This window comes from Myotis yumanensis, unplaced genomic scaffold, assembly GCF_028538775.1.
Source record: "Myotis yumanensis isolate MYYU_CA2020_CCGP unplaced genomic scaffold, mMyoYum1.0.hap1 SCAF_17, whole genome shotgun sequence".
Classification (NCBI taxonomy): Eukaryota; Metazoa; Chordata; class Mammalia; order Chiroptera; family Vespertilionidae; genus Myotis; species Myotis yumanensis.
The window spans coordinates 19,538,007-19,564,927 of record NW_027223768.1 but is presented as its reverse complement, the minus strand read 5'-3'; the positions used below and the strand labels follow the sequence as shown (position 1 = coordinate 19,564,927).

Genomic DNA, 26,921 nt, shown 5'->3' with positions numbered 1-26,921 from the left:
TATTCTGTAACTATCAATTTGTACTTCTTAACCCTTTCACCTTTTTCATCCTCCACAACCCCTTCCCATCTGGCAGCCATCAGTCTGTTCTCTGTATCCATAAGACTGTTTCTCTTCTTATTTGTTTATTTTGTGTGGGGTTTTTTTAGATTCAAATGTTGATAGATTTCTCTCTTTCCCTCACACCTGAAATAGGCATAATATAAAATTTACCATTTCAACCATTTGAAGTGTACAATTCACTACATTAAGTACATTCACATTTTTGTGCAACTATCACCACCCTCCAAAGCTAGAACTTTCCCATCATCTCAAACTAAAGTTCTGACCCACTGAAGTTAGTACTCCCCATGCCCTCGCCCCCCACCCACCCACCCCCCGGCCCCTGGCAGCCACCATCCTGCTTTCTGTCTCTATGAATCTGAGCTTCCTGGGAACAGAGGTACCTCTCTCTAGATACCTCGTATAAGTGGAATCATACAGTAGTTGTCCATTCTGATTGGCTTATTCCCCTCAGTACGATGTCTTCTAGGTTTATCCAGTTTGTAGCATGTGTCAGGATTTCCTTCCTTTTAATACTGAGTGAGATTCTCTTGTATGTCTAGACCACACTTCGTTTCTTCGTTCATCAGTTGGTGGACATTTGGGTTGTTCCCCCCTTTGGGCTATTGTGAATAATGCTGCCATGAACATTGTTGTACTGGGCCATCTTTTTAAAAATACAAGTCAGTTCTTGTCATTCTCCACTCTCCTTAAGCTCTCCCAAGCATCAGGCTAAGAATAAACTTCTTACTCCTTTCCCTGGTCCCCTAGTCCCTCCAGGTTTCTTCTCTGTGTCTTCCCTCTCTCCTGAACTTACCAGACTGGAGCCATATCAGCCTTCCGTCTATTTCTCAAGCACACCAAGCACGTCCTCAGCAGGGCCTGTGCCCATGCTGTTCCCCCTGCCTGCAGTGCTTTTCCTCCAGACACGAGTGTGGCCAGCCCTGTCTCTTCATTCAGATCTGCTCAAATGCATCCTCCTTAGAGAGGCTTTTCCAGGGGCCCGGCACCCATCCGGCCACAGGTCCTGTCCCCAGGTTTGTTTGCTCCATAACAGCTGCACGTGACATTAGCATCACTGTTGGGTGCCATCTTCTTCTCCCACTAGACTGCAGAGCAGGCTGCCTGGTGCATTGCTGAGGCCCAGAGCCCAGACAGTGCCCAGCTCACAGGGGCACCCTGTGTCTGTGGAATGAATGAAGCCCGAGTGCAGCTGGATAGAGGAGTCACACGACCCCAGAAGGAGTTGACAGAGGGAGACGCAGGGCACACAAGTTGGTTCCCATTATAGTCTGGCCTGTGCTGCTGTGGCTTCCTCCGAGAGGGAGCCTGGGGCAGACAGATGTACGGCACATCAGGGGACACTCGGTACAGTAGTAACCAAGGCACGTGTCCACCCCCACCAGGTCAGGCTTTGTGTTTCCAGGCTGTGGGTCCGGCCAGAGCAATTCTTTACAGACAAGCCCTTAAGTCACTGCACCACATAATATATATCAGCAGAGAGCCCATTAGTCCACATTCCTCCAACATTCAAAATGCTAAGTCATTTTTCAGGCTTGGCTTGATTTCTCATTTATCAATAAGAGCTACAGCCCTGCCCAGCTGGGACCTGCCTCACCGGCCACTGCGAGGGGCAGCTCCGTAACAGGGGACAGGCGTGTTGGCGCCGTCCTGTGCTTGGGGGCAGGGTCCACACGTCTGCTCTTAGGGGCTGTTAGAGGCTCTCGTCTGTGGGGTCGGGGGCACAGCCAGAGGCCTGTCCTGCCACAGTGATGGAGTCCCCACTGGAGAGGCACAGCCGAGACTCCGCTGCTGGAAGCACCGTGGCGCGTGGACACAGGAGCAGACGGGTCTGGAGGCCTGGCTCCCAGAGGCAGCCTTTACTAACTAGCTGGCACTGAGAAGTCTGTTAACTCTTTGAACCTCAGTTTCCTCACACGTGAATGCAAGGGATTGGGCTGCTGCTCCATGAGACCCCTTTGAGTTTGAACAGTCTACTCTGTGATGCAGCAGGAGGGTCCAGAGAGAGATGTGAGAGGAGAGAGGAGCCAGCCCTGCCCTGGTCCCCTGCCCCCTCTACCGGCACCAGCGGTGGTCAGTGGTGCCCTTCAGAGCTCTAAGCCAACGTGAATTTATCTCTATGGGGAGAAAGGGTAGGGAGGAATTTCTCTTCTTCCCCCCAGAATGAGCAGTTGACACTGCGAATGCCGGATGGGAACACTCTCACTGTGCCCCTGCGTGCATGTGTGCCCGTGCACTGTGTGGGAGAGGGAAGCGGGCAGAGCTCCCTGGGGAATGGAGGTTTTGCCGTGGGCCGTTTCTGTGGTGGCAGGGAGATATCATTCCATCGGGCTGCTGGGGGCAGGCAGCAGTTTCCACAGTGTTTTCTACGACTCCAAGTGATCTCTACTATTTCAGATAAAAAAACAGCCCAGAGTCTTTGCAGAAATTCCCATGCTCTGCTGTCACTTAAATGTGTCCTCAGGTGGCCATACCAGTAGGCTGATCACTGATTCAGATGACAGGACCCAACAGAAAAGTGATCCTCATAGACTGGGGCCAGCCCCAAGGAAAGAGCTAAAGTGTACCCAAGCACCTAAAGTGTACTTTAACATTCTCTGGACCCCCACCCCCATCCGCCAGGTGCAGTGACGACCCAAGCCACTGCTGGCATGGAGGAGAGCAGGGCAGACTTCTTCCCGGCTCCCCTGCCTGCCTTAGGGGCAGAAACAGCTCCTAGCTCAGTCCTGGACTTCTGGGGTCACCAAAGTGACCATGGAACCTTGAGCCTGAAAGTGCCCGCTTCCCACCCTGGAGGGTATATGGCTGCTCAGCCTCCTCCAGTGGCTTCTGGTGGCCTCTGCTGAGCCCGCATGTACCATGTAACCATCCACCTTGTCCTGGTCAGAGGTGGACAAGGGGAGCCCAGAGGGCCACCAGACTGAGAGCCAGCAGAGCCCCCGACCCCTCCTGATAGCAGACGTGGACGGCAGAGCTTGAGTTACGGCGTCAGGGCTCAGGAGACCTCCTGAGCAGGCGGCAAGCGGCACCTGTGCATGTCGCCAAGGCTCTGCTGTGGCTCCAAACCACCCATTCACTCTTGGGGGAAGTACTAGTAAACCCAGGCGTCTGATGTCTTTCCCGTGGAAAGCAGTGAGCAGCAGATAGTAACAGTAGTGACAATAGGTAACATTTATTGAGCCCTTATTATGCGAACAGCCAGCATGTTAGCAGTTTGCATGTATTAGCTCATTAAATCGTCAGAATAGCCGTAAGAGATGTGCACATAATTGGTCTCACCTTACACGTGCCAGCATGAAATTTGATGATAGCAACGGGAATTTCCCCTTGCTGAGCTCCACATGCCGCCTCCTCCGCATGGAGCCATGCCCGTCATTGCCTCAGAAGCCACGCCTTGCCCACAAGTGGAGTGGATACAAAATTAAGAACAAAAGCCAACCAGCAACACCACCGAAAAATATTTTTAAAAATCAGAGAAAACACTGAAACTGTGTCTCCAAATAGGCATTATAAAGTCACAGCAGAGACTATATATATATATATATATATATATATATATATATATATATATATATATAAAATTGGTTTCAGAGAGGAAGGGAGAAGGAGAGAGAGATAGAAACATCAATGATGAGAGAGGATCATTGATTAGCTGCCTCCTGCATACCTCCCACTGGGGATTGAGTCTGCAACCCCAGCATGTGCCCTGACCAGGAATGGAACTGTGACCTCCTGGTTCATAGGTCAACGCCCAACCACTGAGCCTCGCCGGCTGGGCAAGACTACAGTCTTGAAGTAGGTACAAAGCCTTCTTGCAAGTGCCCGGAGTTGGGAACCCTTCTCTCAGGACCCGAGGAGCAGGAGGGCCAACTGGTGGGTAAAAAAGTGAGAGCCTGTCGGCCTGCACAAGCCTGGCAGCCGCATCTCCAGCCACAGTCTTAGAGATGAGTATGAAAAGATTGAAAAAGCCAGACACATAGGAACCACGCATTCCCCATAATGGTACAGATGAGATTATATTGTCCAGAACATTTTAAAAGCAGGAGCTTATTTCAAACAGGGGCATGCAGAGGCTACGCCGTGAAAACTCAATAAAGAAGAACATCTAATGAAAACAGATATGACGTACAACTGCAAGCACAGGTCCTGCATGAATTATTAACCCCGAGCAGTTTTCTGCCAGTTCTGGGAACCGTGGATCGCATCTCGGGTTTACAGTTTGGGAGATATTGGTTCTCCGTTTCATAACAGAGAGCTTGAAGCAGGAAATGCAGTTATTTCTTCTTTAAATATATACTGTAATTACCAGTCGGCAAGGACTAAATGCTATTACCCATCCGCCTCTCCATCCTGGCTCTGGGGGACCTGGAATGAGTAAACCTGAGCAGGTTCATGCCATTTCCTGTGGCTTAGTGGCCAGGGCATGTAACACCTGTGAAGTTTTGAGAATTTGTTATTGGAAATTTTTATAGGCAGAGACGAAGAAATGAAAAAAGTCGTTGAATGGGTTTAAAACTTCTGCTCAAAATCTTTTGCTGAATTTTCCTTGCAATCAGAGTACAATCTAAACTCCTTCGTTTCATTTATGAGGCCTTCCATGGTCTTGTCCAACTCAGCTCCGACTCTGCATCGTGCCTCTCCCTCCTGACTCCGTGTCAATCACCTTGGCCTGTATGGTTTTCAAAGGGGACAAGTTCTCTCCCAACTCAGGGCCTTTGCACATGCTTCTCCCTCCCCCTGAGTCATTCCTGTCCGCCCCCACATGCTCTGCCTGATTCTCTTTCTCATACTTCAGGTCCCAACTGAAATAATCACCTCCTCACCAAGGTCTGCTCTGAACGCCTTTTCTTAGGTGCCTGCTGCCGATGGGGCACTGTTCTCCATCGCGGTGTCCTGTCAGTTTCCTCCAACTCACGGATTGCAATTTACAGTTGTTTAGTTGTGGTTTCATGTGGGAGGCCTGTCTCTCCCAGGGGACAGGACGGCAGAAACCGTGTCTGTATTATTTACCACTGTCTTTCTAGCAATAAGAATGCTACCTGCTATTTGTTGAATGAATAAGTGGAAGATCCACACTGTTTGTTATTTCTTATATGTGGTATGTGAAGAACAGATTTGAGTCAGGATGTATGACACATGCACAGGGATGGGGGCCCAGGACGCTCCACCCATGCACCTGCGGGAAAGGCACCAGTGGTGGGCCAGCCCGCTTCGGGCCCCCCACAGTGCACCTACGTGGGCCTCTCTTTTGGCAGGCACCCAAATTTTCCTCAGCCGGTCCAGATCCTTGGATCTTCTCAGGCCCTCATTAAGTCTCACTTCCTCCTTCAGAAAGGTCTTAGATTACTTGGTCAGAAAGTGAAGAGACGGTTTAAAACTCTTCCTCATCTTACAGGGCTCCTGTCTCCCTCTTTGGCCAACCGCAGCCCTAACTCCCAATTCACCACTTAATTACATGCTCTCTATCGGACACCTGGGTTTCATGTGCTGATTATGATTTTTCGATCAGGCTGTAAATATTTTGATTAGAGTCTCTGATTCTGGTGCCTCCTTATTCCTGAGAGGTCTAGATTTAAGGATGCAGACCCGCAAGTCCATGGCCACATGAAGCCAAGAGCTCCCCCGTGGGCTTTAGGTTTCATGAACCCCTCTGCCTCAAGCTCATGTCAACTAGAAATTCAGTCCTCTGTTAGGTTCCTTTCAAGAGCCGTCTCCCCCCCACAACTCAACCCCCAAACAGAACACTTGTAGGGCCAGTAGAACTTCCTGAGGGTTTTGGAAGCTGCAGAAAAGGAAATTACACCTTGAGTCATGGAGAAGTTAATCTCAGAGTCCAACCGTTTCACCTTCCTTTCCCCCGAGTCTTTCCCAGCTCCATCCAGACTCTAGCATCCTTTCTCACGGTCTTCCCGGCTTTTTGTTTCTGTCTCTCTTTTTCTCCTTTTTTCTTGAGGCCAGTTTTCCTTGGTTCTGAGAGATATGTAATGATCGTGTGGGGAAGCTGAAAGGTCCTGGGTGTATCTATCACTCCATCCCAGGCTCTATGTGGCAAAGCGTTGTTTAAATTTCTTACTCCAGGTTATTGTCTTGCTTCAGTACCCCTCACAGTCCCTACCACAGAGCCAAGCACATAGTAGGTGATCAGTCAACACTTGCTCAGCATTGACTGAAGGACCTGGTTGACCCGGGGGTGTAGTTTAGTATCATGAGCACTGGGTAGGGATAGGACATTCATGTTCCCAGTTTTCCTGGTGTGTCGCCACCGTAAGGAAATACTGCCATCGGAGAAAGGAACTCCGTAGTTCAAATTGAAATAAGGTGGCAATAAAGTACACGCAAATATCTGCTTGTAAACGCTGAAAGGACTTAATCAACAAGCAAAGGGCACAGCTTTTGTGTTGCAGCATAATGTAAAAGCATTTTATTACTTTAGCAATTGGCAAAAAAGTCAAATGACTTTATGGGGCTTTTTCTAAATTACCTTTATTAATGCACGTAATATTGTTGAAAAATTATACCACAGAATAAATGTTCCATTGAGCTACAACTTGCCTGCAGGGCTGTGTTGTAAATATACATGGGTGACTATGTTACTATCTTTACAACTCATTCTGCTCTTATTACAGCCTTCCAAAACCCGACAAGCACTGAGTAATTGGAAAGGTATAGATATTTTACAACAAAGCATACAGCAGGGGTAAGTGTGCAGTAGTTGTCACAGAGTGTGGTAACCTACCTGGGAGATATTTCAAAGTTTCTTTTCCCAGTGCTTCGCATCTTTCTGATATCTTGACACTTTTAGAAACCTATTCTGGCTGATTTGAATAAATACAGTTTGGGGCTTGTGACAGGACTTTTCATATTCATTGTATTTTGATGTGTGTAAACAGAAGGGCTAAGGGCTGAGGTTGGCCAGGAAGGAGGGTAAAAGCTTTCGCTGTTCCCTCTGGTCATTTTGTCTGCATCTATCTTGAGAGACAGTGCATCTAGTTCCAGTTCAGGGATTGCAAACGCAATGCCTCTCTCCTGTGGTGTCAGCTCTGCGACCACCCTCTCACTCTCAATGCTCTAATAATCCAGCAGATACCATTTCAGAGCCCAGGATTCAACATCAGTGTTTCAATCCATCCTTCTCCCCACTACAGCCTCTCCTCAAGCGTGACCCCAGGGCCACTCTGTCTTCATTCACGTCCTTCTTGTTTCAGCTTAAATCTCCTACCACTTGCTGGGCTCTAAGTCAAACTGATGGGCAGCGTCTTGTCCTAATTTAGGAGGCTCGTTTACATGTCCTGCTGCCTGCAGTGAATTCCAGGGATTGGTTGAAGAAGGAGAAGGGGGGCCGGGGGTGTAGAAATTCAGGAGAAAAATAAAATATAAAAACAGGTCAGTGAGGCAAACCAAAATTTATTGCACTGCTCACCTCATAGAGCCCCCACTTCAGCGGACCAGCCGGCCTCTGCAGACGGAAGCCACAGCGGTCCCCAGGAACACACCGCAATCGGCAACAGATGCCAGGCTCTGCCCCCTTGTTCCCACGGCAGCTAGTTCCAGGCTGGGAAGACTTCCAAATGCAAAATATGTCACACTTAGACGCAGCTTTTACATTCTCATTTTTAGTAATTCACATTCTTTGCTTTTCTAACCTCCATCTCCTTGGTTTTAAAAAAAATTAAGCCCATCTTTATGTTTTTCTCTCAGGAACATGACAGAGTATTAGGAATATTTGGACCATGTCACTGGGAAGTGGTTGGAATCAGCGGTTCGGAAGGGAGAGCTGGCCTGGGTCATACCCAGGCCAGCATCAGGACCAGGTGGATGGGGTGTGGTGATGTCCCTAATGTAGCTCAAGGGGTTACTGGGAGCCTCCTTCCCCCACCACAGCTCCTCCTTTGACCTCCATGGGCCCGACTTCCTACAGTCATGTGAACGTATTTCTCCAGCTGGCAGAATGTCGCCCATGTCTACAGCAGCCAAGAACAATGATCTAAGATGGGTTTATCTAATAGTGATTGTTAACATCTATTTAAATTGGTTTAATATTTTTATGTATTTGTAATATATGTGTGTGTGCATATAAACTTGGATATAATGTAGGAATATGAATACAGTTTTAATCCAAAAGCATTCTTTTTTTTTTTTTATTGCTTAAAGCATTACAAAGGGTATTACATATGTGTCCTTTTTTTTTTCCCCCCGCCCTTGACAATACCCAGGCTTCCCCTACCCCCCAGTGTCTTATGTCCATTGGTTATGCTCATATGCATGCATACAAGCCCTTCAGTTGATCTCTTAACCCACTCCCTCCTGCCCCCCAACCCTCCCCGGCCTTCCCGCTGCAGTTTGACAATCTGTGTGAGGCAGCTCTGCCTCTGTATCTATTATTGTTCAAAAGTTTATAATGGTCTCTATTATCCATGAATGAGTGAGATCATGTGGTATTTTTCATTCATTGACTGGCTTATTTCACTTAGCATAATGCTCTCCAGCTCCATCCATGCCGTTGCAAATGGTAAGAGTACCTTCTTTCTTACAGCAGCATAGTATTCCATTGTGTAGATGTACCACAGTTTTCTAATCCATTCATCTACTGATGGGCATTTAGGCTGTTTCCAGATCTTAGCTATGGTGAATTGTGCTGCTACCAAAAGCATTCTGTTTCCACTGTGGTATCCCGTCTCCTCTGTACATGTCCAGCGAGTGCTCTGAACACACAAACAGCACAAAACTAGACAATCAGAAGATACCAAGTCATTGGGCGGAGCTTCGGTGCACCCACCATGCATTAATGCCAACCGTGCGGTAGGCGCCTTGCTAATTTCTGGGGACACGGCAATGAATACGACTTGGGCCCTCATCTTCATTCTCAGCCTGACTTCTTACTTCTCTGAGCCATGGAAGGAATCAGAGGAGAAAGTCTACCCACTCCCACAGTCTCATCTACCAACCCACTTGCTCTTACTCTGTCTTCCCTCCAGTGACTAGGCTCTTAGCTAACGTCAACTCTCTCCACTTGGAAGTCTACTCTCTCCATTCCCTCTTGCCTACTCAAGGGCATCACACCACCAAGTATTCTCTCTAATAGGTGCTCTGCATCACCTATTTCCCTCTGCTCCGAAGTTACTTATGACTTCCACATGGCCCAATCCAGTGGTCACATCTCAGTCCTCATCTTACTGGATTTTCTCACAACTGTGAAACCCTGTCGTCGCTTGTTATTGAGGAGTCCACTTTCTCTGGGTCCCCTCCTGCCTTGGGAGGCGCTCCTTCTCATTCATCTGTGCTGCTTCCTCACCATCAATGGAATCTCCTCATGTTGGGGGGCTCCAGGGATGAGTCCTTGGGATTTTTCTCTGTTCAACTCCTACGCTCTCTCCATTCACTTCTGTGAATATTCACTGACACCGTTCCAACTTATATCTCTGGTTCAAGTTCCTCCTTGAATTTCAGACCCTTATATCCAATTTTCTTCTCAATATGACCCCTTGGAGTTCTAATGTCAAACTTTATACATCCCCAAACAAATCCCTGATTATGACATGCTCTACACCTGGTCCTTCCTGGTCTTTACTGTTTGGTTTGCACAGACCAAAAATCTTGGTGCCATCCTTCATTTCTTTCTCTTACCCGATCAGTTCCTCCTCCAAAATGTCACATAAGTCACATCATGTCACTTCTCTGCTCCAATGTTTTCCCATCAACTCAGATAAAAATCCAAGTCTTTCCCATGGCTTCTAATGCCATATAGATAGCCAACACTGCTCTCAGACACCTCTCTGACTTTAGCATGTCTCTCTCCCCCTTACTCACTTGCCTTCTTACCATTCTTGGAATATCTCAAACGCAATCCATCTCAGGGCCTTTGCACTGGCTTGTCCCTCTGACCAGAATGCTTCTCCTCCAGATGTCAGCATGGCTTGCTTCCTCACTTCTTCAAGTCACTGCTGAATATTTTCTCATCCTCCCAGCACTGCTTTTCTATCCCTTTTTACTCTATTTGAACTTTTAAAATAACACTTATCACTACTTGACATATTATAGTTATACGTCTCTTTTCTCTCCACCACTATAGTGTGCATTTCTTAGGAGCTATTTTGTTCATTGCAGGGCCTCGAGTATGCCCCAAACATCCTAGGTACTCAATAAATATGTATTGTGAACAGAATTAACAGCTCAGTCCTTGCCCTAAGGAGCTCACAGTCAAGCAGAGAAGACAGAAATAGAAAAATATATCCACAAGGCAGTGTAGAAAGTTCAATGACAGAAAGATGTGGAGTGAAAGAGAGACACAACTATTCCTCCAACTTGCTAAGGTGCATTGGCGGGCAGAGAGAGGTAGGGAAGTAAGGAATAGGGAAGACTTGTCTAGAGGATTTTAGGCGGAGGGACAGCAGGAATAAATGTAGAGAATCCAGAAAGCCCTTGCTGCACACTGGAACATGGTAGGAACTAGCGTAGGTGGAAACTTGTTTCTAAGCACAAACCAAGCGGCTGGGAGTGGTAAGAGGTGAGGTTGGAGACCTAAATAGTCATGTCCTACCTAGAGCATCTTCAACGCCAAGATCATGAGCTTGGAGTGTAGACGCAGGGAGACATTTCAAGATTGTACGCAGAGGTATGATTCACTCAGAAACTCTTTGGAATTAATAGAGGCACTGGGCCAACTGTTGGCCAAATGGCCCTGAGGTCACAGTGTTACAGTCCAGCAGGGGATCCAGTGAGCAGCTGCAATGCAGGGAGGGATGGAGCATGGTCCTGGCCAGGTCACCTCCCTGGCCATGTGGAGACACACAGGAAACAGAGATAGGTCAGGTGGAGGATTCATAGTCCAGTTCAGGCAAGAGCTGAGAAGTTGTCAGTCCCAGGGAAGGAATGGTGTTCCCAGAGACAATCAACGCGCCGTATGTTAACATCGTAAAAGGTAGAGCTGCTCTGTGGTCTTCACTCCCCTCCTAGCGCTCCATCTCACACCTGCTCCCTCCCAGGCTGCCAGGGCTTTCCTGGGAAACCAGCATGTGGATAAAGTTGGAAAATGCAATCTGGCTGCATCCTGAGAGTGTCACATGCTGGTTGTCTGGGACCACACACTGAGACACTTTGCAAGAAAATTTAACAGAAAGCAGATGGCAACAGTCGGGGGGCCTCTCACAACTGAGAAGGCAAAGGAGTAAACCAAAAAAACAAAGTGTTAGGACCAGAGTTCTGTGAGCAGCAGAGAAGTGGTCCTCTCCCTCCCCCCCTCCTCCTCCGCCCCTGGACTGGGAGGAAGGGAGGGGAACTGACCTCTTGCAGGAGCCACTCTGGTCTCTGTGGCCCAGTGGACGGGGCGTGGTGCTTAGATTGATGGTGGATGGTCCCACCTCTCTTCATTCTGTTCCTTCACTCTGAATATTCTTTGAGCTTATTACAGCCGCTCAGAATGAGCACTCTAAATTTAGATGGAAACTATGTCATGTTTCCAAGGGAACTGTAAATTACTTTGTGAATGTACATACAACACAGCTAGCTAACTCCGCTTGACAAAGCGCTCTTACACTCGGTGTCTGAAGGCACCACATAAATTGTTGCCTAGTCCAAGCCCCGGGACCGTGACAGCCTCGGATAGATTGCCTTTGCTCCCCTTCCGTAGGAGACTCTGCTGTGATACAAGGGACTCGAACATTTAGCTGCAACAGCTCCAAACTCCCCAGAGCCCCATATATGAAGGGTTTGTTGGATGAAGAAGAGAGTCAAGATGTTCTATGGCTTATGAGGAGCCACCCAACATGAGAGTGACCAGGCTACTCCTCCAAGCATCCAGGTCCTACCTGATAGTGAAGCCAGAAGAGTCAATGACCCAGGAGGGAAGGTGGAACATGGGAAGAAGTTTTTGTTATTGTTGTTTTTATCCTCACCCAAGGAGTGAGGATATTTTTCCATTGATTTTGAGAGAGAGAAAGAGAGAGAGAGAGAGAGAGAGGGGAGGGTCAGAAGAGGGAGAGAGAAACATCGATGTGACAGAGACAATCGATTGGTTGCCTCCCACATGTACCTGACTTGAGGGTGGGGATTGCAACCAAGGTACGTGCCCTTGACCAAGAATTGGACCTGAGACCCTCCAGTATGGCAGGCCAACGCTAACCATTTAGCACCACCAGCCAGGTCAGGAAACAGTTTTTGATAAGGGTAGTAAATCACTTAGGACTGAGTTCAGTTGTAGTAACAGAGACTGGAAATAACAATGGTTGGCACAGCATAGAAATTCATTTTTCTCCCATGAATAAGAAGTCCAGAGACATCCAGTCCTGGGCTGGTAGAGTAGGCACATAATGTCACCACAAACCCAGATACCTTCCTTCTTCTCTCTACCCTTCCTGCTGTGTAGTTTTCATCCTCGAGCTCACTGCATGGTCCACGACAGCTCCCGGTGCTCCATCATCATGCCCATGCCCGGGAGCAGGGAGGAGGAGGTGGACAGGGAAACAGTCTGCAGTTCAGCCGGTCAGCTTCCTACATGCAGCTTTCCCAGGCCCCACACAAGACTCCGCTTATACTTCATTAGCCCAACATTGATTACCTGGCCACCAAGGCTTTTTTAAAAATTAACTTTATTGGGGTGACATTGGTTTTTAAAATTATATGTTTCAAGTGTATAATTCTATGATACATCATCTGTGTATTTCATTGTTTGCTCACTATCCGTAGTCAAATCTTCTTTCACTGTATATTTGGCCCTCTTTGCCCTTGGCTACCTCCTAACCCCCCTTCCCTCTAATAACCTTCCCTCTGGTAACACTGTGTCTGTGAGTTTTGTGGGTTTTTTTCTTGTTTATTCATTCATTGCTTCCAGTGTTATATCTCCCATGTAAGTGAAATCATATGGTTCTTGACTTTTTCTGTCTGACTTATTTCATTTAGCATGGTATTCTTAAGATCCATCCATATTGTCACAAGTGGCAGTATTTTGTCTTTTTTTATGGCTGAGAAGTGTCCCATTGTATATATGTATCATGTCTTCTTTATCCAATCAAAGGACACTGGTTGTTTCCATATATTGGCCACCATGAATAATGCTGTAATGAACATAGGGATGCATATATCTTTGCAAATAAATGTTTTGAAAATTTTCAGGTAGATGCCCAGAAGAAGGGTTGCTGGGTCATATGGTAACTGTATTCTTAATTTTTTGAGGAACAGCCTTACTGTTTTCCATAGTGGAAAACAGTTTACATTCCCACCAGCAGTGAATGACGGTTCCTTTTTCTCTATGATCTCTCCAACATTTGTTATTACCTGTCTTGTTGATAATAGCCATTCTAACAGGTGTGCGGTGGTATCTCATTGTAGTTTTGATTTTCATTTCCATAATAGCTATTGAACTTGAACATCTTTTCATATATCTGTTGGCCATTTGTACGTCTTAAGAGAAGGGTCTGTTGGGGGTCCTTTGCCCATTTTTTAATTGGATTGTTTGTTTGGAATTGAGTTCTATGAGTTCTTTATATATTTTGGGTATTAACCCCTTGTCAGAGCTGTTCTTTGCACATATCTTCTTCCATTCGGTTGATTGCCTTTTTTGTTTTGTTGATGGTTTCTTTCGCTGTGCAGAAGCTGTGTAGTTTGCTATCCAAAGGCCCTTTTTATAGCTAATCAGGACACTGCCTCAGGAACAAACATCAGAGGTTTGGATAACAACCAATTCTACTCCATGCTCCTGAATTACTCAGGATACTTACTTCAAAATGCCTCAGACCCCACACAGCACGTCGGGAAACACTACCAGCTGGCTAACATGTTTTTTAGAGCACTTGCTTTAAATGTTTAATATACATATACATATACATACAAATACACATACACACACATACACACACACACACACACATTTATATATATATATATATATATATATATATATATATATATATATATTAGGCCCTGTGTCAAATGTGCTCGGTCCCAGGGCAGCAGGAAAACACAGGAACTGCCCCCTTGTTGGGACCTGCCCAGCCCCCTCCCCTGGCTGGCCAGGCCTGGCACCAACCTCTCCTGTGTGACCCTGCGGCCTGGCCTGTGACGTGGACCCGGGTCGGCCTGAGACCTGCCCTCAGGCCTGCCTGAGAGTGGGCTGGGCCACTGGGCTGTGCTTCCCCAAAGATAGCAAACCCAAGGAATTTGTCGGTTTAAAGTGTCTATTCCAAATAGTGTGCACTTTCAACTGTGTAAATGACACAGGAAAACCCCCACCATAGTCATTAGTGACTTTTGCTGGGTCGGGGTATTAGAAATAGAACCTTTCTGTATGTTAGCGTATAATGAATATTGTTTTTCTAAGCAGAAAACAAAACAAAAAATACAGACATACTGGTTTAGCTTTAGGCCGTCGGTGTGGATATTCTAACTCCGGAAGCACGTATACCTCTGTACTCCGGGGACACATGGGGTTGGCATCCTGGTTCTGCTGATGTGTCTCCTCTCCTTTGGTTCTGAGCCTAGTGGCTTGAATCCAGCTCTGTAACTCAGTTGACCCTGGCTGCACCCTGCATACAACACAGTATCCACCTCAGTCTTGCCCAGCTTCATGCTCCAGCCCAGCTCAGAACAGCCCCAGCCTGGCCTTGGGCCCTGAAGCTGGCCTCCTCCGCCTCACATCCAGCTGCTACAGGTGAATAGCTTTGACCCCCTGGTGCCCCTCTGGATTCTCAGAGTCTAGTTTTAAGGAGCAAACACAGCCCAAAACAAACAAAAAATAATTTACATTGTAATCAGCCCACTCTGGAAAGCAGACTGTTCCCTGAGCATTATTGATCCTCCGCATGAAATGATGGCCCCTCTGTAAACTGTGGGTCAAGAAGACGCACCACAGATGCTGCCACGGGACTGCACCCATCACCACCTGAGCATCCTCAGTCCTGCTGAATGCAACTTAGTGCCCAGCGGTGGCTCTAATCCTGCTTTGCTGCTGTAAATATCGGGCTGAGGGAAGGTGGAGGAGGAAGGGTTCCCATAACAGACCTCTGACCTGTGCAGAGATGGAGACCATGTGCTGCTTTACTCTTCATGTTAACCAGCCAATACCTTCCCATCGAGTACATGCTGCTTCATAATTTATACAGTATTTCCACAGAGACTTGCTTCTCACAATCAATAATTCCCATTTCCCAGATAAGCACACTGAGAGAGCAGTCACCTGACTTGTTCCAGCTCATAGAACCAGGAAATGAAAGTGACCGGAAACTCAAGGCAGGTGCCCGACCCCACCAACATTTCCCTGAGGTGGCCCCTGGAGGGGACCATCTGTGACCCTCACACAGCCAACGACCTCTATCAAGCCCAAGGGCAAAGAAGGCCACAGAGCATCCTTCATTTCGGAGAAGAATCAAGTAAATCCATGAGTGGCTGACAGGGTCCAAGTAAACAGAAACCAGCTTTTCAGTGAAGATGGCAGGTAAAGACAATTGGGGGATGTGAACGGTCTGCGGGTACCAAGGTCAATAATAAGAAACAGAGTGACAGCAGCAGTAATCAAAGGAAAAGTGAGGGGGAACTTAGAGTCCTGACACTCTCAGTGAGGGAGCCTGGAAGGGGCAGGCAGGACATTCATTCCCCGGCAACACTGTGCTGATGGCCAGCAGGTCAGCGTGTCCCAGTCCCCTCATGGGGTCATTGCACACACACCCAGCAGCCGTCCTCCTGGGCAGCTACAGAGAGGAACATTTCAGAAATGTTGGAAGCAGGAAAAACCAATGTGTGTGACTATGCAGACACCTGAGTAGGTAAGGCAGGCTGGGATCTCAGCACATGCATGCATACATGTGTGCATGTATGTAGAGAGAACCGATTAGACTTCAGGACCTGTGCTCTATGATGGATCACAGACCTGCCCTCCAGGGACCTTCCACTGGAGGGGGCACCTCTGTAGATAATGTCTCTGATAAGTGTAGTAACAAGTTCTACTTGAGCTCAGAGAGGGAGCTGAGTGTCACAAATTCCTTCTCCAATGAAGCTTCACATCCCTTGGCATTCAAAAAAGACTTTTGGGCCAGGCTGCTGAAGTCTGAATCCTGGCCCTTCCTCTGTGATTTTAGACAAGTCACTTAACCTCTCTGTGGCGTAATTTCCCCGTCTGTAAAATGGGGAGGATCATATCAGCTTATTTGGTTGGTGTGAGGATTAAATAAGTTAATGTGTAAAGCCTTTAGCAGAGTGCTGATGTGTGCCTAGAATGCGTGTGTGTGGGTCCTGGCCTGCCTGGTGCAATACTGCTTGCGCATTGCGGTGGCCAGACAGCACACGCCCTAGGCTGGGTGGCTCTATCTGACCGGCTTCGCTGAGAGTGGTGGGATTTCCCTTCCTAATTAAACGCAGCTGGTTTGGACAAACCCGCCACCATCCCACCTCTTCAGTCTTCTAGGGAAAGCCCAGAGATCGTGTTATTTTGGAGAAAGGCGATACCTAGTCGTTGTTGATTTAATACTGTGGACCCTGCTTGCAGATCAGACATTTGAATCATTCTGGACACATTCATGGGTCTAGACCCGTGGTCGGCAAACTCATTAGTCCACAGAGCCAAATATCAACAGTACAACGATTGAAATTTCTTTTGAGAGCCAAATTTTTTAAACTTAAACTATATAGGTAGGTACATTGTTATTAACTTAATTAGGGTACTCCTAAGGCTTAGGAAGAGCCACACTCAAGGGGCCAAAGAGCCGCATGTGGCTTGCGAGCCACAGTTTGCCGACCACTGGTCTAAACTAATGAAGGTGGAATATTCCCCCACCGTAGAAGAACATGCTGCCTACCTCATAATTGCCTTCCAAAGCAGCCCCTGAGGAAGAAGGCATGACAACTTCTCAGAGACGTTCCTCTCCTTGGGCTTCCCAAGAATCCGCTGGTGTCTTCTCAGCCAAGGGATGCTTTTACAATGAGTTCCCTGCTTGATAACAAACTAGGATCCAAGGGTTACGTTTTCCTCTCCCAAACTCCAAAGAAAGGATTCCATTTTGAGTGGCTGCTAGAGAAAGCTGATAGTCTCACAGTGTCTTCCTCCAACCCTCCAGAAGGACGGTTGTTGAGTAATTCCATGGAGAAAAGCAGAAAGTCTCCTCTGCCCTGTCCAGCTTAGGCTCCTCCACCCACCCTCTTCCCCCTCGGCTGCCACACCCCACCCCCTCCAGCCCTGCAGCTCAGAGTCAGGGTGGTGAGCCCCCTCTGCCTCACTCTTAAGAGCACCTGTAAGTGACTACGGAGTGAAAAAAGTAGAAGGCTGAAACTTTATGGCTTGGTATTTGCAAGAATGAGCCTCAGTTTACTCATCTATAGAGTGGGGTAACAAACCCGCCTTCCATACTTTACAAAATCTGGAGAAGGCTCAACCAAGGCTGTGTTCAGAAAAGCACCCCGAAAACTGTAATAAGTCTGCAAATGTCAAGAGTCTGTCACTCCGCCTCATTTTAGTGCTTTTCAAAAGGGGAAAGGTAGAAAGATCAATGCGGGAGAAAAACTGCTGAATCCTCTCATGGCCATGAATCTTCCTCCCAGCTCCGTATGAAGTCATGCTGAACCATGTCCACCGTTAGGTTAGTTGAAGGCTGCTGTTAAAATGAAAATGTCACTGTTATTTATGGTTTAAGGCCCACCTGTTTCCAAATAGGTTTTCAGAAGGTGTTAATTTATTGCCAATACTGTATCTTGTGTTACTTTGGCATTTGACTGCTGAGGGAATGAGGGACAGGGGACAGGGGAGATTTAAGCAGACGTGGCGATAGGAGAAAGGCCTGGGGAAACGGCCCTTCCCAGGAAGCTAGTTCCCTAACTACAGGGACCAGCCCTGGACAGTCACAGCCAATCAATGAGCACACTGGACCCAGCCCAGCAGAGCTCTTATCATCCCCACACCCAGAGGAGGTGAGGGGAGTGGCAGAGAGGTTACTGGGTCCCAGAGAGTCAGAGAAGGTCACCTTGAGGGAAGCATTGTCCTTCCACTGGGGACACAGCCAGCGCCCAGGCTCCCGGGAGGAAGCCAGGACTCACTGGCCTGCAGGTGGAGCTACAGCTCCCCTGCTGGGCTCCACATGGCTAAGTGGGAAGCTCCAGGGTAAGAGAGCCTCTGGGGATAGAGATCCGGGAGGAAAAGGGTCTGGAGGCAGAAGGAAGAACTCCAGGAGTGTGTGTGCAGAGAGGCGAGGCTGGGGAGGAAGGAGATTACACTGGGGGAGAACTTCCATCAGAGACCAGGCACCGCGTACAGGGATTTCAGATATAAACCCTAGCCCACCAAGGCATTCTGCATCCTCCTGTGGGCGGATTCGTACCCCCTAGGAACCATACCGGGACCATGGGGACCCTCATAGCATGCTTGGCTTCCCAAAGCCTCAGGAACGGCTACACTGAGAGCCTGTATTCTTAATTTATCAGAGAGGCAGCTGCTTGTAGCTAGATAGCCAGTTCTTGTCTTTATTCAGATTGAAAACATTTAAAGGTCCAGTATTTTACAATACATCTTCTGGATGCAGCAGTTAATAAAACCACATTTGAATTTCACTGGAGCCCCCTTTAAACAATAATGAACAAAGATGATACTGTATAACTTAATGGAGAGCAAAATGCATTTTGTCAAGACAGAGAGAGGGAAGGAATTTAAGGAATTATGTGCCCTGGAAAAATCACTCTCTAAAGTCATGAGGAAGATGAATCTGGGCCTTAGCAACCGCATCACTGCAAAATAAGATAAATGACAAGCAAAACAAACGTTTACGTTTCTCAGATTAGAATTCATCTTTGGGTCAGTTGCAACCACAGATGCCGAAGGGTTTTTCTTAATCATGATGTCATACTCTGCTTACAAAACACTGGTGGTGCAACACGCCCACGGGATCCAGAGCCTGTTTCTGGAGATGCCAGTCAAGGCTCTCTCAGACATCCTAGCACCTTCCATCTCTGAACACACAGACACACACTCCCTGCCCACACCAGGCCACCACCCAGGAGCTGGGCCCTTCCTTGGGCATGATTTTCCACTTTGCTCCTCACTCACTTCTGCTGCCTTTTCCCTCCTCGTCCTTTCACAGTCTTCCTGATTCTCCAAGACCCAAGGCAAAGGCCATCTTTCCCATTGAGTTTTCTCTAAAGAGTCTTCTGGTAGAAATGCTTCCATCTGCTGGGCTCCCAGACTTTCCCCACACCTCTGATAGGCACTCATCACAGTCGGCTATTAATTCTAGTTACGCGATTACCTTCCTCCAGGTGACACCGGGAGCCACCTGAGAGTTCTCCATGAGATCTAGCCCGGTCTCTGGCATGCAATCAGTATGGAACTGGATTTAATTAAGCAGGTTGTGCTCTATACCCCAGTGCTCTCAGAGGTTCCTCAGATTTCAGTTATAAAATAATTATGGTGTTTCAGGCGCTAGAAAATATAATTCACCCGTGTGTAGTCTTTGGGCCAGGGCAGTGCTATTTTATGCTCTAAAAGTCATAATTCACACAATGAAGTCGATGACTCCCTTAGAGCTCCTTTAGAGCCGAGCGTTCATAAGCTGTCACCTCCAACATACGAGCCATCCGAAGAAATTAATGGATAGCCAATACGAAAGCAATTATTCCTTTCCTGCTGGAAGGATCAACTCCAATAGAGTTATGTCATATAATTGAAAACAGCATGAATTTGATATTTGAATCTGTCATTAGGTATTTTTAGAGCAGGTGAATTATCTGGTGTTCTGAATGTGGGTGAGTATAATTTTTACAAGTGACTAGTCCTAAGATTTGTTTGTTCCTAAAGGGTTTCAATGCCCTAGAAACCCAGCAATTTCCACATTTACAAGCATAATTAATTAGATGTTCTGAGCCCACCTTTATATACAGGATGGCCCCAAGTTGTCCTCCAGGCCCCCACTGGTCCACGAACATCAAGCCCTAGGAGCACTGCTAATACATGAGCACCTCCCTTGCCTCACGGGCACACACCCGGCATGCGTTATTTTCATAATCTAGTTTTCATTGATATTAAGCCTTTGCGAAGACGGAAGATGGTCCCTTCAGAGGCAGAACTTCCTCGCACTTGTCCTTGGAGTTCCAGCTAACTCTGCTCATGCAGTGCCCTTTGCCTGCTCTCCCCACCTGCACCCCATGACTCGATCCACCTTTCCAACACCACCCCTCCATCTGGCCTGAGTCCCTCCCTCTTCAGGAGCCTCTACGGTCACTTCTCAACCCTCATCTCTGTTCACAGCTAGGAGTGCCTCTTAAACTTAAATTGGGTGATCTTCGGTTTAATAATAAAAATGGACTGCCTTGCTTTCTCAAACTTCGCTTCTATGTGCAGGAGTCTAGTCTTCTCAACCAGATGATAAGGCCCAGGACGGCAGAGACTACATTTTATATTCTGAACTAATTTCTCCATCTGTTCTAAGGAGTATCTCGGGCAGGAGATAAGAGCCATTGATCCAGGCTATAGTCTGATTGGCCATCTTTCATCCCAGGGAATTTTCTTTGCCGTTTTATTAAATGTAAAGAAGAGAAAGATGAAGAGTAATATGATGACGCTTCAAGAATAAATGAACAGCAAATGGGGATGTGCTGTTCCTCCAGCTCAGGAAACACAGACAAAAAAAACCAGACATCAGTGACAGCAAAAGTCAGACTCTTGGAAGAATTCTTGACCAAAATGGTGGAGACTAATTAGGATTTCATTATTTATATCCTACCTACTTCCAAAGGATAGAAACCGCTGCTGAAGGGAGGCTGTGGCGCCCACAACAGAACTGAGTCTGGGAATATGACTCAGGAGTCAGCATGGCTCTAACTTACTATGTGCAACTGGGCAAATCACTCCCATGCTTTGAGCCTCATCTGTAAAATGGGAACAATCCATTGGTGGTTCTCAGCATTCTATGGTATATATTTTTAAATTATATATATTCAAATGCTCTACATATGTTAAGAATTCTCGGGGGGCGGGGGGGCCTATAAAAAGTGGATAAATTCTCACCTAAATGGGATCTCTGTTGACCAGAAATCCTGGGGCAACCTGGAAGGCAGACCATCAGCCTCCGCTGCCCAACAGGAAATGGTTCCCCCAGTGGGCAAAGCTGCCAGCCTCACCAGTTGTATTGCAAAGTGGGAATCCAAACCTGGCTGACCTCATGCTCACTCCCAGGCATGACACAGTGTCCCTCCCGTGGGGTATTCCCTGGGTCAAGGAGGAATTGTCCTGAGATACTGGGACGATTAGAGTTCTCACAGAGCACACACGACGGAGCCATTGGAGGAGCCCAGAGCCGGATCCCCCCCCCCCACCCCCACCCCGCCCCAGCCCAGCCCTGTGGTTTCTCTAATCCACTCCGAAAAGCCACAGACGTCCTGGGCTGAGCACTTGAATGCGCCCCACCGGTTCTGCAGCACCTAAGGCCCTCCCTGCAGATCCGATGGGGCACATCAGGGGGTGGCCGTCCTCCCACGCCACCGCAGGCCGCTGACAGCTCCAGGCCAGCCATGCAGTCCAGTCTGCAGGGAGTTTTCTGCCCTCGGGTTCTTTTCAGAAACCTGACAGGCCCAATAAAGGCCCGGTGCTGATGGAGAGAGAGGCCCGAGTCCTCCCAGCAGCCCGCTGCCTCCGCTGACACAATGGGGCCGCAGTAATCCCATTACACCCTCGTCTTTCATAATTACTCTCTTTCTCCAAGTGACAGAGCATCCCAACGGCAGGGAAGGAAACTATTTTTAAACTATTTTTACCTAAAAAAAAAAAAAAGACTCGTTTTTTCACAGATATAGTTCTGTTCTATAAATTACACTAGGGACAGAGTGGGTACTAAGGTTGGCAGAAGCAAGAAATCCCCAACACTGGCCACCCCCACCCCCCCCCCACCACCACCCCCCACCGCCAAGAGCTCGCCTTGCCCAACCTGCCCAACAACGTACACACGCTTTTTTTCTCCTCCTTTTTGTTTCTGAGGTCCCTCTGCCAGCCCCTCCCTGACTCTAGTCTAGGAGAAAAAAAAAAAAAGAAAAAAATTACAAAGGCATAGCTTCCCGTGAGTGACTTGTGGCCTGCCTCTTCCCCCCTCCCCCCCACCCCACACCTACTTTCTTGAGACCAGCTCTCCTTGCCCTTCTCCTCTGGTCTGGGAAAATACGTCTGCAGGATGTATTTCTAGAGCAGTAGCACCTCAATGAGAGGACATGAAGCTGGGGGAGGGCAGTGGAGGGGAAAAGCAAGATAAAGCCACTGAGGAGCCACGCTAGCTGGGGCAGGAGCTTCAGCCGGGCTGGGGTGACCTCCCAGAGGGGACGGCACCTTCAGAAACCGGGCACCACCCCAGCCCCCAGGACCATCCTGCCATCTGCCTGCCTCTTACAAATTCCTCAAAGACACCCCAGTGCCGCCACGGTAGTTATATTGATAAGGAAGCTGGAGCGCTGGAAATGAATCAATGGCACCACCAGGATTTCTCGAGTATCAATCTATCGAATTACTGCACCTCCCTTGCACTTGCGTTTGTGGGGTCAATAGCTACCGGTCTCGCTCACCACGGTTAGTGTATCATTGAAGCCCGCGTATATTATCTGTCCCTCAGGGTTATATTTTCTCACTCTATCTACAGAACACTCGGCTGCTCCTCTCGCCAGCCTGGCGCTCTCCCATTTCCCCACTCCAACTTTCCTGTTTTTCCTTCCTTTCCCCTCCTCCCACCATGTCTGACTGGCCCATCTTGTTTCTAGGCCTGGAGTCTTCCTAGCTGTGGTCGGGTGATGCATCTGAGAGACAGGAAGACAGTGAGAGGAGAGGAGGCGGCTCTACTGGTCCCTTCCAGCCTCCCAAGTGGTTTTTGGTGACAGATTTGCATTTAGCTTAGAGATGCAGACACCCCCTCACACCAAAGCCAGATCATGGGTCTCAGAGCAGGTGGGGGCCCCTCTAAAGGAGACAGTGTAGCAAATGCAGCACTAGGGTAAGCCATGGGATTGGACCAGGCCCTCGGCAGGGGACTTTGCGAAGTCCTGCCCACAGCATTGCTGAAAAGTGCCACAGAAAGGCCTGCAGAGCAGTGAGCATCCTTAGCCACACAAAAAACAGGAGGTGGAGGCAGGGGAGAAAGCCAGGGACACAAGAAAGAAAAGTCACTTCGAAACAATTACTAAGTGACATGAGCTCGGCAAAACCAAGGGCACGTTTATCATGGGCATTAATAAGCATTGGTTTCATTCCACCTTCAGCAGGCGTCAGAAGTAGTGAGGAAAATGAGGCCCCTCATCCCATCCATTCATCCCACCTGCTCTGTCTGTGCAGAAAAGCAACCTAAACGAAATGTGGAGACACAAGAGAGAGGCAGAGAGTCTGTGGTGTGATTAACAATGGCTGTTGACGGCCTGGTGGGAACACACCAGAGGGAGCTCAGAAAAGTGAATGAAGCGGAGGTTGCTGGTGCCAGCCCCAGTTTTCTGTAACTGCTGGCTCGGTGGGGAAGGGCACGTTTAAAGAACGTCTCCCAACTCCTCGAGGATCAAGGTTTGCTGGTGTAGAATTGCTTTCGATTCCCAGGACACAGGAGGCCGGGCACCATCAGTCCAGCCTTCCCGCCAGGAGGTGGGAGACAGGAGAGGCAGAGAAAGCATTAAGCTAAAAGTCATCACTGTCAGGAAGTCCTAAGTCTGATCCCAAGAAAGGAGAGTGTTGATTTGTGAGCATGTTGATTTGTAAGTCTTTTCATGAGAATGGCATGTGGCCACTAATTAAGGCGGCGGAGAAACAGCAGTGAAGAGCACAGGCTACACGCAGCTACACCAGCCTCGGTCTTGGCTCCTCTGCTTCAGTAGCTGCCAGTCTTGGTCAAATATCTTGTTTTCTCCTCATTTCAAACAATGGAAATTAAAAGAGGAGCTACCATCATAGTGACATCACCACGGAGCCCTGCTGGTTGTTTACAGCCAATCTGATTGGTTGATGCCTCTTCCGATTGGGTGTTGCCGGAGCCACACCAGTTACTCTCTTGACTCCTGAATATCACTCCTCTCTCTCTTATAAGTTGGTTGTCAGGCATGAATGAAATTATAAGGGAAATGCTTAGCTCAGTGTCTGGTGAAAATGCCCAATGGCATTCGTTATGGATTGAATCATATCCCACAAAGAAGATATGCCGACAGTCTAACCCCCGGCACCTCAGGAAGTAACCGTATTTGGAAATAGGGTCATGCAGATGTGATTAGTTACAATGAGGTCATACTGAGTGATGGGTCCCTAATATAGTATGACTGGTATCCTTGAAAGAAGATGGCCATGTGATGACACAGAGACACAGGGAAGGGCCATGTGGAAATGAAGGCACAGGTGGGAGTGATGCATCTCTAAGCCCAGGAGGGCCTAGAGCAGCGGTTCTCAACCTGTGGGTCGCGACCCCTTTGGGGGTCGAGCGACCCTTTCACAAGGGTCGCCTAAGACCATCGGAAAACACATATAGAATTACATATTGTTTTTGTGATTAATCACTATGCTTTAATTATGTTCAATTTGTAACAATGAAATTGGGGGTCACCACAACATGAACTGTATTAAAGGGTCGCGGCATTAGGAAGGTGAGAACCACTGGCCTAGAGGGTCTTGCCCATCACCAGAAGCCAGGAGACAGGCATGGGACAGACCTTCCCTCAGAGCCCTCAGCAGGAACTAACTCTGATGACATCTCGGCTTTGAACTTGTAGTGCCCAGAACCATCCCTATGTGAGAAAGCTGTGTAGTTTTAAGCTACCCAGTTTGTGGTAATTTGTTATGGCGGCCCTTGAACACAGTATTACACTGGGCACACTCCTCAAATGCATGAACTCGAAAAGTATCCAGGAGAAGACCTAACATTCTTGTTAGTGCAGTCTCTCATGTGGTGCTTGAAAGGCCATCTTCAGCATTCTCAAGTAGTAGTCTAGCTGCTTGTGCTTGGATACCTCCAGTGACGGGAACTCACTGCCTATCATGACAATCCAGTAGCTCTGATGATTAGAAAAACTGTTCTTTATATGGAGCCAAAAATATGTTTTCCTATTGATTCCCCTTATTTGGTAGAAACTACCTCCCTTGAACCTTTTGTCATAGAAACGTCAAATCCCTTAGCATTTAACATCCCTTCAAATACTTGCATTCATTGAACAAGCCATGTTAGTTGCTATGTTATGTTATCTTACGTTCTAGCACATATCAGAAGTTATCACATGCAATTTCTTTTGTGTATAATGAACCCTATCTTCTCAATCTAAAGAGTAATCTATTAAAATCCAGTTCGATATTACATATCTCCTGGTAGACTAGGTTATGCTGTGGGAAACACCAAAAACAAAACCTGTGCTTCAGAAACCAGGGGATTACTTCTCTCTCACGCACTACCACCTACTGTGGTGCAGCAGGGGCTCTCAGTGTGTTTTAGTAGCTCCGGGACCCAGACTGAGAAAGCAGCCAGCATCTGGAACACTCCCCTGTGGCAGGGATAAAGCTTCGGAGCGTCACCCATCGGCAATAATGCCCCAGCCCAGAAGTGACACTTCTCACTTCCCCTCACAACTCATTGGCCAGTGCTAGTGGCATGGGCTCACCCAACCAGCAGGAGGCCCAAAAATACAGTCCTAGACAATATAGTCCTTCCATGTGTCTGGAAGCCAGGCCCAGGAACACTGGGCCCACGGCACTGGTGGTTACCCATCCCCTGAGTGGATTTCCTGCTGTTCCACCCTCCTACTTGTTGGTCAAGGTCATGAGCACATTACACTGTCATTATCCTACTTGTGTTTCCATCTCCTCCGTGAGACTGAGAGCTGCTCAAGGGCTGGGATTAGGTCATAATAAACGTTTGGTGTGCGGAGGTATTTGTGACCAGTGACCATGCATCCACAGTGAGAGCCAAGGTCCTGACAGTGGTGACCAGGCCATATCTGATCCAGATAGGGCAAGAACCAGACAGTTATTCTGCCTGTCCACAAACCACATCTATGCATTTCACTGAATGCCAGGTACTAGCTAAGTATTATATGGGTACTAACTCAATCATCACTACAATTCCATAAGGAGGGTCCTCTTATGATCCCCACCTTACAGATGGGGGAACTGAGGCATGAAGAGCTACATGATCTACCACTCACAGGTAGAAAGCAAAGCAAAGGAGTGGGGTATGCACCCAGGCAGTCTGACTCCAGAGCCAGCTCTTAACCTTTGATCTCCAATCTCGACATCTCTGGGCAGAATCTCCTCCATCCTAAGATGGGAATAACCCTAGTGCTCCGACATAGGGATGTTCTGAGGGCCAAGTAGGTCCGGTGTGAGGTGCACAGTCCACATTCAGTACATGTTCCGTTTGCTGCCTCATCCTTGGACTCAGTTACTCTCCCTTCATCAGCCCTTAGACCTTAATCTTCTTAGTAGCTTCAAAGCCACCTTGAGAACCCAACTTTGTTGGGCCTCTTTTCTCCTCTATGTGGGAATAAAAAAGCAATATAATTTCCCTAAACCTGATTAGCATGACAGTAAATATATTGTTCTGTGTGGTTCTTTGTGACTGGGTAACCAGCAGAGGAGCTAATTTATTAGTTTAGCAATTTAAGCAGGACCTCGGAAGAAAGGAGCCCCGGTCACGCAGCGCTGGGACTGTGCTAATGAGAAGATTAGAGGCGTGTGCAGCCCGCACGGTCCCAGATAATCACACGTGTACCCGAGGATTATTAACAGCCACAATTACTGGGAACTGTATTATCTGCCTGGCTGGTTATTCTCAAGTCGACTTGTATTGAAGAGATGAGCTTGGAAGAGTTAATAAGTTATTTTGAAGAGGCTGGTGGGTGTCCTTCATAATAACTATCTGTGGAAATTCGAGGGTGCGCCTGAGGCTCCATGGTGCCTT

General features: G+C 47.9%; 1 protein-coding gene across 3 annotated transcripts in view; it reads left to right on the top strand.

Annotated features, from left to right (window-relative positions):
* Positions 1-26,921, top strand: part of TNR (tenascin R) — a 323,190-nt gene that overhangs the window by 233,477 nt on the left and 62,792 nt on the right. The gene's annotated exons all lie outside the window — the stretch shown is intronic.